We start from the raw sequence: 16,342 nt of genomic DNA on the forward strand, positions 1-16,342 counted from the left end.
AACACTGTTACCACCACCGCTGCCCCCTCCACCACCCCCACTAGCTGTATACCATCTGCCAAAGCTCCTGCCTCTGGACTCAGCTGCTTGCTTGGCTTGCCACGCCCTATTTCCACCCTTTGGGCCAGAAGCAGCAGCCAGCTAAAAAAAAGACTTGTGCAACTGCACATGGGCACATGTGCCCCCCCTGGACTGCCTACCCCCCAGCTTTGCCCTTTACTACCTGCCCCATTTGCCACTTGCTTTGCCTCCTCTTTTGCCCCAGCCCCCCTTACTAGCTTCAGTTTGTTTGCCTGCCCCGCCCATTTCCTTCTGCAGCCTTTGTTTGTTTGCCCCGCCCCAGCCTCTGAAGCTAGCCCCTTGGTTTCCCTGTTCTACCCCCAGACCGCTTAGCCCCTCGCTCCGTGTGCCCATGCCCCCTCCCATGCGCTTGTGCAACTCCCCATTTCAGTTGCAACCCTCTTCACTGCACCTTCAATGTTGTTGAATCCCCCCCCCCCCGTAGTGCACCAAGAGGAGCCGGAATTTCCACCTTGTGTCGGTGACTGACCCCTAACCCCTGATTGCCCCCCGTGCAACCCAGCCCTTTTGGCGCCCTCCTCCCCTGCCTGCAGCCTAGCGGGGAGGAGTGGTCGACCTACTTCCACTCTCCCCTCCTCCTTTTGATGTCCTCCATTTCCTCCTTGCTCATGATGGCGGGGGATAAGACGGGTGAGACTCCTCTAGCAGCCCGAGGTCCCCCTCCCACGCCTACTCCTCCGTCACCTCCCCAAGCTTCTACCTCCGCTGCCAAACCATCTGCCATCGCCCCCGCTGCGGCACCAGCAGCGACGGGCACCTGGGTGACCTCCACTGCTGCCACGTTCCTCTGGGCGGCGTCCTCTGACTCCCTTGACGCCTTTGAGGAGCAATGGGCGCTGTCTGGGGTTCTCTGCTCGGTGTCCCCGTCCGGTTCCCTTCTTTTGACCCTTTGACCTCACTCTTGTCCCTGTTATTTTATTAGTTGTCCCCCGGAATTTTTTGGGTATCTAGGTCCTGTGGATCCCCCTTTTAGGTTGGGGGGGATCCTTTAGCAGTGGACGGGCTTCGCCCGCCCACTTCCCGGATCCCAATAAGACTACTTTTCTATAGCCAGCTGGCCTTGCCCCGTCACAAGGGTGTGAGTCAACTAGCTTTTGGGAACCTTGTGAATATTGTTTGTCCGAAGTCCATATCATTTAGAAAAGAAAATCTTCTTGATACTACTTTGTACACTTCCTCTCCTCTTCATATGAGCTTCAAGTGTATCAATTATAGCATAGTAAGTAGATACATGAAATTTGTCTCTAGTGCTGTTTCTGTTGCACTGCTATCATTTGCTTGTTTTTTCCTGATTTGCTTATGGGACTGGGCTTCTTTGTAGTTAATATCAGGCAAGATATCTTTTGATATGTCTTCAAATCTTTCGAAATCATTTCTCAAAGTGTGTAAGTGGTCTGCTAATGATTGACAGAGGTATGCACATGTGTTCAAATCCAGTTATTTTTCTTGGAGAATTTTACTTGTGTGGTAAAAGTGTTGTAAAATATCATTCCATATGGTCAACATGAATACAAATTCCAGTTCTTGCATCTTGTTTGCAATATTTTCTGACTCTCGTATAGTATCTCCCTTTTTGTGATTGGTCTTCAGCTATACTTTCTAATGCATCCACAATCTTTGAATAGGACTCCAGAATTGCACTTGTTGCCACTGCATGTGCCTCCCAGCGAGTATTAGAAAGAGATTTCAACAAACGATCATTGCCCAAATATGTTTTAAGAACTGCCCATCGGTGTGTTGAGGCAGAGAGAAATGTATAAAGTAACTGGACTGTTGAGAAAAAACTTACTGCCACTGGACAACAATCAACAGCACTGCAGCCAACAAGATTGAGAGAGTGTGCAGCACATGGTATGAATATGGCATATTTGTTCTGTTCTAAAAGCTTCTTCTGCATTCCTTGATAATGCCCTGACATGTTGGCAACATTGTCATAAGATTGACCTCTGCACTTTGAGAAATCTGTTTTGCAAACTTGGCACAGATAATGCAGTACTTGATTTGCCATTTCTTCAGCAGAGTGGCTTTTCAAATTGAGAAATATTATAAATCGTTCAACTCGTTTTCCATCTGTGGTACACACATCTTAGTACAATACTCAATTGATCAATATGTGAAAGATCAGGTGTAGAGTTGACAGATAAACTGAAGTACCCAGCAGTACTTATTTCATCCACAATAGCTGAACGAACTTTGTCACTCATTAGACCAATGAGTTCATCACGTATTGTTTGTTTGCCATTGGTAAAAGTCTGACATGATTTCTCAAATGGCCCAGTGTGGTGGTGACAGTCATTTGGTCCACGATCTATCCAGTAAGCTACATCATCGGTACTGAAATCAACCCACATACCAGGATCTTTTCTCCTATTATTTACAGCATGAGCAGGTTCAATCTCTGACACATCCACACTTTCTAGAACAATGTCCGTTTTACCACCAGGAGTAGGATGATCAGTTACAGTCTCTGACACATCCACATGTTCTGGAATGGTGTTTGTTTCACCAATAGAAGAAGGGTCAGTCTCTGAAACACTTACAGGTTTTGGAACGAAGTCTGTGCTACTGAGAGAAGATGTTGCTTCTAATGGATTCGCTTTGAAAAACGATGTCAGCTTTGGAAGATTTTGGAAAATGTCACTTATTTTTGTTTCTTTTCTTCCGCCAGTTTAAGTTTCTGTGCTCCACTCGGTTACATTTCATCCTGCCCCTTATCTCAGTTAACTGAACTTAAAAAAACAAAAACAAATTACACAACGTATGCTATTTTTCTGTGTGTGTGTGTATATATATAAAAAAGAAAAAACGAATCAAGTACATATAACTTGGAATAATGTATCAATAATAAAACATAAATTTATTGCAATACATGACAGGACCTGATTTCCTCACATTATTTCGATCTACGCTAGTAGGACGCCCCCCTGGTTTAGGTGGGGGTAAGTAATAAAAAGAGAAGAGAAAAATGGGGGAAGAGCGTGGAGCGTAAGGAAGTCTAACAAATTTTCTGATTTTTCCCATGATGACTACTTCGATGGTTTTTTTGGTGGTGGTGTTTTTTTTTTTGGTGCCCCCTGCTTTACTGGTGCCCTAAGCACGTGCTTAGTCTGCCTATTGGGTAATCCAGCCCTGAGGTGAGGGGTCGCTGGAAAAGTGAGGCCTGTGTAGGGTCTCTATCCAAGGATAGTAGGACTCTAGGTAAGATAGACATATGTGTAGACCACTTGCTGTATTAATATCCGTTCTCTCTTTAAAAATCCTTATGCTTTTGTGACGTTATATGATTAAAATATGACCATGTAGATGACTGTTGCTACCACGGTTATACGATTGCAACAAATCTTGTACAAAGTATGTCCTGTAAGGTGTCAATGGAAAAGTTATGGTTTGCTGAATATGATTATCCTATTTGCATACATCATTTTTGTATCAGGAGTTATGAATATTGACTATGTACCTGTATTTCAAATGTTTGCTCCTGGGTAACACCCGCAAGGTACCTACATCTAGTTTAGCCAGCAGAGTGTGAAGGGACTATTCAAGTTGAATGGCCCATTGAAGAACACTTAACTCGCAATGCACTATAGAAGAGGCTTATCCCTACCTGGTGGGCCTTCCTGTGGATGTTCTAGCTAGAATATGGGTAATGGCCTCTGTGACTCATCGAAGCATGCAAGGGCATGTGACTAGACTGAACTCCATCTTGTGTGGCTGTAACTTTCCACAAACTGAAAATGAGAGCTTTCCCTCCATGTGGCAGAAGCTATAGAAGGCTCTGGAAACATCTCCATTTTGCCTCTTTCCTGCTCTAACCTCTGGACTATGGATTTATACTAATGGGAGCATTCTAACCAAGGGACTAGGACCTTCCAATTATTTGGAAGCATCCACAGACTTGACTTAAGCCAGCAGTTTATTCCTTTAACCAATTTTAACTCTCACCTCTTTCTTTTTTTTATAAATAAACCTTTAGATATTAGATACTAAAGGATTGGCACCAGTGTGAATATTGGATAAGATCTGAGTTGTTTATTGATCTGGTATGTGGCTGGTCCTTTGAGATCAGAACTCTTTGCTTGATGAAATTGATTTTAAATAATCACTCATCATTAAATCTGGGTGTTCAGTCCAGAACTGGAATACCTAAAGAGGCTTCATTTCTGACCTCTTGTTAGCTAATGTGGTGTGAGAGAAGTTTACTTTTATTGTGGTTTGGTATATCTTATGGAAGAATAACCACCAGTTTGGGAGTGTCTATTTCTCAGCAGTTTGTTCTGAATTTGGTATTCTCAGTTGTGACCCACTGAGTCACGACGACAGCTTTAGTCCTACTTTCAAGATTAAACAATACTTTTGGTTTAAGAAGGCTGTCTGGTAATTCTGTTCACCACTGGTCACAGATTACCAAGCATAATAATCGTAGGTAGTATATCCAGCCAGATCTGCTGGGTAACCATGCTTGACATACAGAGTACTCGCAAAAAGAAAAGGAGTACTTGTGGCACCTTAGAGACTAACAAATTTATTTGAGCATAAGCTTTCGTGAGCTACAGCTGTCTGATACAGCGTACTGTTAGCCCAGGACCTGGTCTAAGAGTGGGAGAATCAAGTGATTCCACCTCAGGAGCGGTAAAGGCATGGGGACTGACATCCAAAAGGATGCACTCAGAGGGATCAGAGAGGGGGCAGACGTGCAGCTATCCCTGTAACTGTGACGGTGATCACTGTGGAATTTAAAAACAAAAAACAGGCATGTGTGTGCATTCTCCGTTAGCTTTTTTGAAAGCCTTGCTAAGAAGGCATTAAAATAATCAGACCTTATGGTTCCAAGGACATGTGAGGGTCTTATATGCAGATTTAGTCCTTGAGACTTGTTAATAGTGAGGGTGCAAATTGCAGCCCCAGGTGGGCCCGAGTTGTGAGGCTGGAAGTGGCAACAATAAAGTAAGTATTTCCTCCCCCTTTTCTAAATAGGAAGAAGATGGAAAAAAGGGAGACCACTGGGAGCTTCATAGAAAGAAGTGTGTGTGTGTAAATGCAGAAGCCACTTGGCAGGGAAGATGAGGAGAAATATTAAAGATGATGAACCAATTGCCCATATTATTGCAAACTGTGAAAAAGCTGGGGAAGCAGTGATTTGTGCAGGAGAACAAATAAGTTGTGTTTTTATTTTCCCCACAAAGAAAGTGGGAGTCCATCCATTTGCCCCTCATTATAGGCTGTGAAGCATGGTAATCCTTTTATTGGCCTGGGAAAGTTGGACATAGCTCCCTCTGGAATCCTCCTACCCTATTCCATATACAGGAAAAGCTGTGTTATCTGACACTTCACAAACCGGAAAGCTTTATAAACCGCCATTTTGGCAGGAGATGCAGGGCACAGGCTCTGGCAGAGGGTTGGGGCACAGGAGGGGTTTCGTTGTGCCAGATTCGGGTGGTGCTCACCTCGGGCCACTCCCCACAAGCAGCGACATGTCTGGAGAGGTGTGGGCCGGTGGCTCTATGCACTGCCTCTGCCCACAGGCGCCACCCCTGCAGCTCCCATTGGCTGTAATCAATGCTCCTAGGCAGAGGAATGGCCACAGGGGCTCCATGTGCTTCCCCCACCCGAGCGCTGGCTCCGCAGCTCCCATTGGCTGGGGACCGCAGCCAATGGGAGTGTGGGGTGGCGCCTGCGGGTGGGGCGGCGCGCAGAGACACCTGGCTGCGCCTCTCCGCACATGACGCTGCTTGCGGGGAGCCGCCCAAGGTGAGCACTGCTTGGATTTGGCACCCCGAAACTCCTCTTGTACCCAAACTTCTTCCCTCTTAGTTAACTGAAATTTTTGACTTACTGACACCCCTCCATTCTCTCAACATGCTGGATAACAAAGCTTTTACTGTAGTAGCTAATACTGAAGTCACTCAAAATCCCATTTTAGGGCTTCCTTGAACTAGATATGGGCAAATTCCTTACATATGAACTATAGGATCTTGCAATAACTTTCAACTTCAGAATTATTTTTTTAAGTCTTTGTTCAAATATTTCCATATGAAGAGGACACAAATAAAAAAAAACACCTTTTTTACATAACTGGCAGTGAGCATTTAGACAAGATTCACTGAGCAAACTGTTATATATTGCTTTGATGCTGTTGTTTGCTCAGATGCAGCTTTCTCTCTCTCTCTCTCGCAAAAATGTTATTGGAATGCTTCCATGAAACATCATAATAAAGCCTGTACATGAGATGATCACCAGAACATTTGAGTCATGGCTAAAAAATAATCCAAGAACATGCATTGCAAACAAAATATATTTCATTGGAAATGTCTGGAACAACAACAACAACAACATGAATACAATAAAATAAAGGTTAAAAGACCCTAAAACCTAAAATACAAGATCTTTCTCAGTATTTTTAGGGAAAACATCACTTTAAACAGCAAATTGCGTATGCACCTGAGAGAGAGGACTCTGTTCTCAGTGCCTGGACTTAATTTCTAACCGTAGTGAGCATAATAAAGAGAATTTTGGAAAAGTCATGCCCATGGAAGGTGCCAGAGTGACAGCTCAGGACGCTAAAGTCTGTATTTATCCACATAATGTGTTCAGCTTCTATAATAGTATTACCATGCTACTGTGCCTCCACCCTGATCTGGATGGATTTCCTTGAAAGAAAGCCCTGTGCAAGGGAAGTTGTGTGGCCTGTGATATACAGAAGGTCAGATTAGATGATCACAATGGTCCATTATGGCTTTGGAATCTGTAACTCCATGCCATGTCAGTCACCTGTCTTTTTATGAAGACTGCCAGCTAGTGTCCATTATGATGGGATTTTATGATATGAACACTTGTCCATTTGGAACTGGACCGAGGTCACTAAACTTGCTCCCCAGACACTAGACCATTTGAAACAAATGTTGTGAAGTGGAACTGTGAATATTATCTTATTTTTCTACTGGTATCTAAAGTTAATTTTTTTATTTTCCACTGGTTATAACTCTACATCACTATAGCCAGCTAACAAGATGTAGAATTATAAGAGTGTGGGAAGTAGAAGTTCTTTACATACAAGAATTTCTCCTAGTCTTTCCTCAATGTGTGAGCAGCACTCCCGTTAACCCATCTGACACCCCATGTATGTTCTATCTTTGACCATTCAAATGCAGTAATATTCTATGGTGGTTTAGCATACGTTGTCATGCAGCAAGGCCACACTTGAGAACCAAAGGATTAATAGGCCCCACTCAATAACAATACTTTCAGTACAGGACTGGTAATAAAGAATTAGATGTGGATTAAATGTGAAGCCCTATTGTCTTGTGGAACAAGACTTTCCTTTTTGTTGGTGTTATTATTTAAACATTTCCACTGTGGTCCTTTAGTGGGACTCAGAAAAGAGATCTGTTTACAGCCCATCCCAGAAAAAAAGATTTCAAGAATATCTATTGGGGGTGGGGAGGGAATGGTTATCAGAAATCAACAAAGTTCCATTACCACAAAATCAGTAATAAAACCACACTTCTTAACTTTAAACACAGAGTTACACAGTATGAAGAAGCATAAAGAGCCAAATACTGTGGTCAGAAAAAAATATCTCAGTTTGGGGTTAAAAACGTTTACTGAATGTAATTGGTTGCACCCCATTTATGTGCAGGGAAGCTTTGTTTTTGTAGGATGATTGGTGATGCTGAAAAGTATACAGTTTGCTCTCGAAGTTAGGCAGTTTTTAAGTGAGGTAAGAAATAGTAGGGTGTGCCACAGAGACAGAAGGTGGGGTTGGGGGGATGAGGAGAGAAAATTTAAATTACGTGTTTGGAATTGTTTTGTTTTAATACTCTAACAGGATTAAAAACATAGTTAAGGACCTTTTTAAAAAATATATACCAACTTTTTAACCTGAGAGTGTCATTTTAAGTGATTTGCCTAGGTCACACAGTGAGTCAGTGAAAATATAGGGGAAATCCAGAAGTCCTAAATCTCACTTCCCACAGTCTAAACATAAGATTCAAAGTGCATAATGGCACCCGGAGAGCCACAAACGGGTATATTTCTGAAACCAATCTCCAAAAGTTAATTTTTCTAAAATGAAAAACAGAAATAAAATCTCCATCTGGTGTTTCTGGGTGTACATTTTAATAGAAAACTGTAATAATTTGTTGCAATACCTTTAGGACTGGATTCTATAGTCACCCTGCCCATCAAGCTGCAACTGATGTAAAAACAAAACTGGACCCTTTACTAATATAAAAGATTAGCTATTTATCTAATGCCCCTAAGACACCACTGCATTAATGATTCAGAGGACTCAAAAAGGTGAATTAAGAACAAAAGATTAGGCTTCATCTCTCAATATTCCTAATGTATACCAGTTTAAACTAGACCCATGAAGTTATTTTCACATAGGTGCTTAAGTGTCAGTTTCCTTTGGGTTTTTTTTGTACTTCATGTATTGTTAAAGCTCCTTCGATGTTTATTCTTTCATTTCTGCCTTACTGGCATCATTCAGAGAGGCCTTTCACCTTATCAAACCAGCCCAACCAAAGATAACTCACTAAAAACTGGACAAAAGAAACAGTTCACTCCTGACTCGGACTCTGCTGTTTCATATGTGGGCATTTGTCTCGGGTGGGGGGGAAGGGCACATTATAGATGCCACTTTACAGAATAGAGCAATGAAAATAAATAATAGAATAAGAGTTATGATATGAAGTAGATTTTAGGTGTCTATAGTTCCTGGCTATTTGCAGACTCCAGAGCACAACTCTGCATCATATTCCATTAGAAGGTTCACAACCATAAAGGCAAGAAGTCATAATTAAAAACTCTGTATTTTAAAGACGGAATCCTAGATTTTTGACACTAAATTCAATGGGAGGGTGGATTCAGTAGCCAGTCCAGCAGTGAGGGGCTCATGGAAAAGACCAAGTCCTGCCTGAAGTTACGTACTGTTAACACTAAGTAGGGATGGATGAATTTCATGGAGTTCAGCTTTTTGCAAACTTTTCAAATATGTTCTTGTTTGCAAAACTAGTGGGAGTTTGTGAACCTTTTCTTCCTTGAATCCTTATTCTTCCTACAAGGATGCTTCAGTTTAAACCAAACATGAAAACATTCAAATATGTTTTTCTACCTACAGGGAAGCTGTGCTACGCAGATTAGGCTAAAAGGATCCCCAAAAGAGGCTGGTACAAGTGGGTGGCCTGGGTATGTGGTATCTATTTTTTTTATTAAAATGTTTACCTCTTCCCCATTTCTTCACTCCCACTTCCCTTGCCCCAGTCTCTCTGTTTCACAGTCTCATTGCAATTTTTCTCCCTATTATTTCACTGGCTTTTTTTTTCTTGGCTCCTTTTTTCAGTCTCTCCTAAGCAGAATGTGAACCCAATAACATTCTAATTCCAGTCAGTCTTTCCAACCACAACTTTTAAGTGAATTTGACATTAGGCAAAACAGGCCAGACACTCAGCTGGTAATAATCATCATAGCTCCATTGAAATCAATAGTTACAACTATTTATACCAACTGAGGTGCTGGATCAATTAATTCTCCCATCAGTAGTTAAACTGCCTGAGTGTGAGGTGAGAAATGTAATCGTACAAGAGCTCAATAGTTTTTGTTTTTTTATCTCAGAAATAGCGTTCTCTGAATCCAATGTCATAAACAGGTCGCCCCCTTGAACCAGTTTTATACGCTGAAGAAACTTGCATCTTTGCTGCCATCTTCTGACAAAATAAAAGTACATTTTTCTGCCAACGTTAACATTTAATTATCTTTTGTCCATTTTTTACTGACCATTGCACAGTTTTTCTTTTCCTTACTTGTCAACATAATTTTTGGGGATGTTACATTAAAGTTTTTATCTTTTAAATCAGCTGTCCTGATCGGTTTTAGTCTGAAAGGCCACCATCAAACTAAACATCAACATTTTAAAAACTTCATTTCTTTTCACCATTTATGCTATATATCTGGCATTTGGTCAGTGATAAAGTGAAGGGGTTGATTGTTTTTGGTTCACGTGTTCTACTCAGTGAAACAATTTTGGGGTTGTAAACACTGCAAGAGAATGTGTAAATCCAAGCCACTGCCCCTCCCCCCAACCCATTTTTAATTAAAAAAAATGCAAAAATATCTGTATTCTTCTCAGGTTCCTACATTTATGGCTAAACTATTGGATAGTAGTCTTATTAATTGCCTTTTTTTTGTCTGTGTATAGATAAGTATAATTTTACTAATGTTAATCCTCTTGGATTGTCTTTTAGCATTTCATTAGGTCTGTAACGTCCAGCATGGTCTAGTGCCTATCACAGTAAACTTTACTTCTGAATCAAACACCAAAAATCTAGAACCCCAAATCACTGCTGCAAGGGGCCAGAAAGCAGCAGACACAATAAGGATTCTCTGTGCAATGTAGGACTTGCATAACAGCCCTATCCCTATCTTATGGTTCCAGGGCGAGCTGTATCTTTGAGACCTCAGGCCTCGTCTACTACACTACAAAGTTAGGCTGATGTACGTTGTCTTGCATTGACCTTATTTGTGCATATGTCTGCTCTAAAGCTTGTTGTAAATGCCCCATTACAATGATATAGTAAAATCACCTCCCTAAAGGGTTAGAGTCACAGTCAACCTACTGAGGTCATTACAGTGCAAGTGGGATTCAACCCTAACAGTCTTCCAGCTGTTGTCCCACAATGCCTATTCGCTGGGATAGTGACTGCTCTGGTTACAATTGAAAACTCCATTGTCCAAGAGTCATAGAGACGGGAAGCCATGCCACTAAAAACGTCCCATGCATTTTTGAAATGTCTTTTCTTGATTGCCATCTTGGCAAGTACACCTAGCAGTTCTCCCTTGTTGTGTGCAACTGCCCAACTGACCATGCCAACTCCACACACTTGCAGTGCTCCTGCCTGGAGAACACAGGAGATATATTGGCCTGTGGGGAGAAGAGGCTGTGGAAGCACAGTTATGGACCAGCTGTAGAAAGGTGGGCATCTAGGAAAAGATTGCACAGGGGATGTACATCAAGGGTTACAACAGGGATTATCAGCTGTGCTGCATGAAAGTGAAGGAACTGCAGCAGGCATTCCACAAGGCCAGGGAGGTCAACAATAGATCTAATGCTGAGTACACGATTACTACCTTTACAACAAGCGGCATACTATTCTCAGCAGAGACCACACCAGCACCCCCCAAACTACTGTGGATTCCCTGGAGGACCACAAGACAGAGACCCCTGCTAAACAGCAAGGAGGAGGAGAAGAGGTGGCAGACATGGGGACTCAAGCCATGCCATGAGCCAAGACCTGTTTGATAGTCCTCAACAGTCTAACCAGCCAAACGTGGATGAGACCGATAAAGGGGAAGGGACCTTTGGTAACTGTGTACAGTACATACAATTTTCCTTAGCAAATTATAATTTAAAGATGGTGCCTGGCCCATCCCCAAGTTAACAAGCCGTGGTATCGGCTTTCAATTGTTTTGCTCATACAAGAAGAGGTAGAATAGGTATCTACTTCCCTGTTGGGTTAGGCTGGGGGAAGGGGAATAGGGAGCAGTTTGTTTATGTACATGGTGATGTCCCTTTTATCTTTCTGAGAGATCTCTACGAAACTTTCATGGAGATACTCTGCAAATTCTCTTAAAGATTTCTAGGCATGGTTGCCTTATTTCTTCCTCTGCCATAGGACACTTTACCATGCCACTTTACAATATCTTCAGCAGGCACCATTGCAGTTAACAAGTTAGTGACATGTGGGCACAGGTGGCTTTGGGATGCCAGTAGCAGCTATGCTTTCTGTGCCTCTATTACCCTCAGGAGTAAGATATCATTAGTGATCCTAGTTTACCAGCATTAAAAAAAGAAATCAAAATTCTAAAAAAAAAAACAAAAAAACCCCCAACCATAAAAATCCATGTTTTTCCATGATTAAAATGAAACGCTGAATTTTACTTTAAAGTTATGAAAAGATGCCACAATATATATAGTTATCAGTTGAACACGGTGCGTTATTGATATATTTACAATTTTTAAGAAAGTTCAAAGCCTACCAGTGACATCAATTATTATAATCAAATTAATAGAGTTGCAATTTGTATTTGTCTGCCTTCAAACATAATCTACAGCGTTGTTGCATACAGTACAGAACAGAACATTACCGTCAACTTGAAATTTGACCTTGACAAACTCAGTGACATGGTCTTTAGGGGTGATTTTAAGTTTTTGGCATCTTTTCATAACTTTAATTATTAACATCTGGAGGCTGAAGTGAACTTTGAGATGCATTGAAACACGAAGCCCTATACGCCGCAAGCAGTTTATTGGAATATGTTTAGCTATGTAAATTTAAAACACATTCAAAAATCAACCTCAAGAGGGGAAGTTGCGCGCATTGAAATAAGTGACACTGGTACTTACAGTAAAATGTAGTTAATAGTTAATATATGATTTTATATTTCAAAAATTATAAAAACTAAAGATTCTCTATAAAAATGCAAATTCCATGCTTTTCCGAGGCAAACAAGTTTCTAGGATCTCTGGATATCAGCTAGAACCAGCCCTGACTGCGGAAAATAGTTGCAATGTTCAGTGCTGTTGCCCTATGCTTGCACCTGTGGAATAGAGACTGAAATTTTATTGTTTCATGCAGCCAAAATGTCTTTCTGCCCCCTCATCCCTAATGGGCACCACGGCTGGGACTGGAGAGAGATGCTGGGCAGAAGTGCTCCAAAGCTGAAGTGTCAACAAACATGTCTTATTAGAAGTTGTTATGGGAATAAGGGAAGGGAGTTTTGAAACTTATCTTTCTCTTTCTATTGTGACTATAAATCCAACAATATATCTGTGTATTTTTATCAGCAGCTGCTGCCTTTGCAGTCTTGAGGGGTGCCTCCTCCACATCTGTAGAATGCAAGACCCTGTTGAAGCAAAGAAAGAAGATGACAAAGGAGGGCATGTTTTGCAAGATCCTGCAAGCCAGTACTGCATCAGACCTTGAATGAAGGACCTGGAGGCATAGGCGCCAACTTTTGCCGGTGCTGGTGGGTGCTCGCCCCGGTCCCGCCCCGCCTCCACCCCTTCCCCGCCCCCACGCCAATTCCAATCCCTTCCTCAAAGTCCCTGCCCCAACTCTGCCCCCTCCTGCCCCTATTGGACTCCTTCCTCAAATCCCTGCCTCAGCCCTGCCTCTTCCCGGAGCGCACCACATTCTCCCTCCTCCCCCCTCCCTCCCAGCACTTGCCGCCACAAAACAGCTGTTTGGCGGAGGCAAGCGCTGGGAGCTAGGGGGAAAAGTGGAGACACAGCATGCTCGGGAGGAGGTGAAGACGGAAGTGAGCGGGGGGGGAGTGGGAAGCTGCCGGTGGGTGCAGAGCACCCACCAATTTTTCCCCGTGCGTGCTTCTGCCCCGGAGCACCCACAGAGTTGGCGCCTATCCCTGGAGGACCAATATGACCAACAGCATGGACAAAAGCTCAGGGGTCCCAGCAGGAAAAGGACAGGGAGATGTACCAGGACATAATGTGACAGATTTATGTTACCAATCTGCCTGGCGCGTCAGGTGATCAGGCTGAGGCCGCAGGATCTTTAGGGAGGAGATGACGGAACACACCATGTAACTGAGTTTTAAAGCTTTATTGATAACAGTGGAGAGTGATGGGTGCTCCTCACATCACTCAGAAGAAGGAAGAAAGCGTTAGCGCTCCAAGCCCAAGTTCATACTCACACATTCACTACCTGAGGCTGGCCAGGCGTGGGTGTAACGTAAGAAGAGGGGGAAGGGTGGTTGAGAGTTCTGTCCTGTGCACACAGGTCATCCAGGGTTCGCTGCCAGTCTCCGAATTGCTCCAGCTCTCAGGAGGGTTTTAAGTCCTGGGCTCCTTTTGGGGGTGTTCCATTTCGCAACCTCTGTTCCTGGTGCTCTTTGTGCCAGTCCAAACTGGCTTTCTGTGATCTTCTTTGCTTTCCCAAAACACAACGGCTCCATGGATGTGAAGGTCTGCCCCCCCCATCGTCTCACCTGTGTTTTCCATCTCTGCAGCCCTGGTTTTCTCATGGCTGGCTGTGGCTGGGTGAGGGATAAACTTCTTGTCTAGTGCCGTGACCTTGAACTGGGACCAGCATCTTATCGTTGGACTGAGCTTGCTAGCTGCAGTGTTGAATTAACCCATTCTCTGCTCTCTTTCTCCTTCCCCCTTTGGTCTCTTGCAGCCTGCAAAAGAATCTTCCATTCCTCACTCACACCTTTGACCCTTCCCAAAATGCTTTGCAATGCTTGCAACAGCGTTAGCAACATGCAGTGCTGATCTGCCTTCCTCAGGGGAACCCCTGAGGTTGTGACAGTAATGGGTCCTCTCAGGCAGAAAGCCCAAATGCTGCAGACCCTGGTTGACCTACTGGTTTAAAAATCAGACTCCCCACTCTTTACAATCTTTGGAGAACTCCATGGTAGCAGCTCATTACCCCTCCCAACATACCACGTGACATCACGATGCATGTAAATATCCCCATCACTCCACACCAGGGGACAACAAGGAAAACTACAGATTCATATACACTGACCTGTGAGAACCATGGCAAGTGTACGTATAGCCACAAGGGACTACATTTGTGGACTGATATGAATAGAAATGTTTGCTGCCTTTCCAATTTTTAAGTTCTGTAAATATGTTAAAAGTTTGTATTGCATTGCCTTTTGCACGTTGTTCTTCTATCCTGGTTTTGCCACTCAAATTTCTATTGATAGAAAATAAAATTATTTTTATTAGCTTGCAACACACTGTGGAATGCATAGTGGTACTCAAAGCACACAATACTTGTACTGAAATAAAAAGGTCAGGAAAACACCCAGTCACATTTATAAATGTACAGAAAGCACCACATAATTCATAGCTTCACTAAAACATACAGTAATAGTTATAACTTTAAGTACCCAAAGCTTCGGGCCCAGAGAACAGTACAGAACACAACTGTGGCTGACTGTTCTGGTGCTCTTTTAAAGTTTCCCTCAAATGCATAGCTCCAAATTGAGCCCTTGTGGTTTGTTGCTCTGTGTCAGCAGACAAATGTTCCACCATCATCCATCTGGTGGCAGCTTTCCCCTCTTTGCCTCACAGGTTATGCAGCACAACAAAAGCAGCTATAACCATTAGCATATTTTTCTCACTGAAATCCTATCTAGTATCCCTTCAATCTACCAAAAGCACATTAAACTGTCATTCTGTACCTGCAGAGCCAGTATTCAAACCAGTGTATGGTTTCATGAATGAGGTAAGCAAGGGGTAGGCTGGGTCCCCCAGAATAACTATTGGCTTTTCAATTTCAAGTGGTAAATGATCAGAAAAGATGTCCCTTGCTTGCAGCTTTCTGAACAGTCCTGTGTTCTTAAAAGTTGTGATTGTGCTATACTTTCCCTGACCAGCCCATATTAATATAGGTGAAGTGTCCCCAGTGATCCACCAGTGTTTGCATAGCCATAGAAAAGTAGTCCTTTCAGTCTTTTATCCATTATAAAGTCCCTTTGCATGTCCTGGGACACTAGAACCTAGTTAATCTGGTTTATGCATCTCCCCAGGTGGGATAGAAGCAGACTTCCAGAAGTGGATTCAGTGAAGTCTCCATCTGAGCAACAGCAATTGAATTAGAGACACTGCCTGTTTCCTGGGCTACATGCGGAAAGTACCAGTGGGAATTAACCCTTAGTGTTTCATAGAGCCAGCCACACCACAGTGCTCAAGCAAACAGAGATACACAAAAATATTTATAAAATATAATGCAGAATTCTCCTATGTGCTTCACAACCTTCCCTCAGTCTCCAGCCCCAAGGCATGCCCAGGGCTAGCAAGACATATTGGTGGAGGGCGGTGGTGGGTGGAGTGCTCCAGCTATGCTGCTGGATGGTTCTTTGTGGACTTCCGCAGCTCAGGTGTAAGTTAGAACAGCCCCTCGGGCCACTCTAGTTTATGCCTCTGGCCCATGCAGTATCCTAGTGGTGTAAACCACCTTGTCCCTCATCCTCTGGACTCAATCAGGGCACGTGATCATGGTAGTTCAAAATGGAACAGTCCTAGTACAAGAGAGTAGTTGTAGCCGTGTCAGTCTCAAGATAGTCTAAAGACAAAGTGAGCTGTAGCTCACGAAAGCTTATGCTCTAATAAATTTGTTAGTCTCTAAGGTGCCACAAGTCCTCCTTTTCTTTTTGGTGGAGGTAATATCTTTTATTGGACCAACTTCTGCTGGTGAGAGAAACAAGCTTTCAAGAGCTCATCTTCAGCACGGAG

General features: G+C 43.0%; 1 long non-coding RNA gene across 1 annotated transcript in view; it reads left to right on the top strand.

Moving 5' to 3' along the window:
- LOC122460382 overlaps positions 1-11,552 on the top strand; it is a 34,265-nt gene extending 22,713 nt beyond the window's left edge. The window contains exons 2-3 of the long non-coding RNA XR_006281647.1: positions 9,200-9,267; positions 10,323-11,552. This is a non-coding gene — a long non-coding RNA (uncharacterized LOC122460382). The remainder of the gene's footprint in view (positions 1-9,199; positions 9,268-10,322) is intronic.
- Positions 11,553-16,342: the final 4,790 nt, after the last annotated feature.

The sequence above is a fragment of the Dermochelys coriacea genome, chromosome 5 (genome assembly GCF_009764565.3).
Source record: "Dermochelys coriacea isolate rDerCor1 chromosome 5, rDerCor1.pri.v4, whole genome shotgun sequence".
NCBI lineage: Eukaryota > Metazoa > Chordata > Testudines > Dermochelyidae > Dermochelys > Dermochelys coriacea.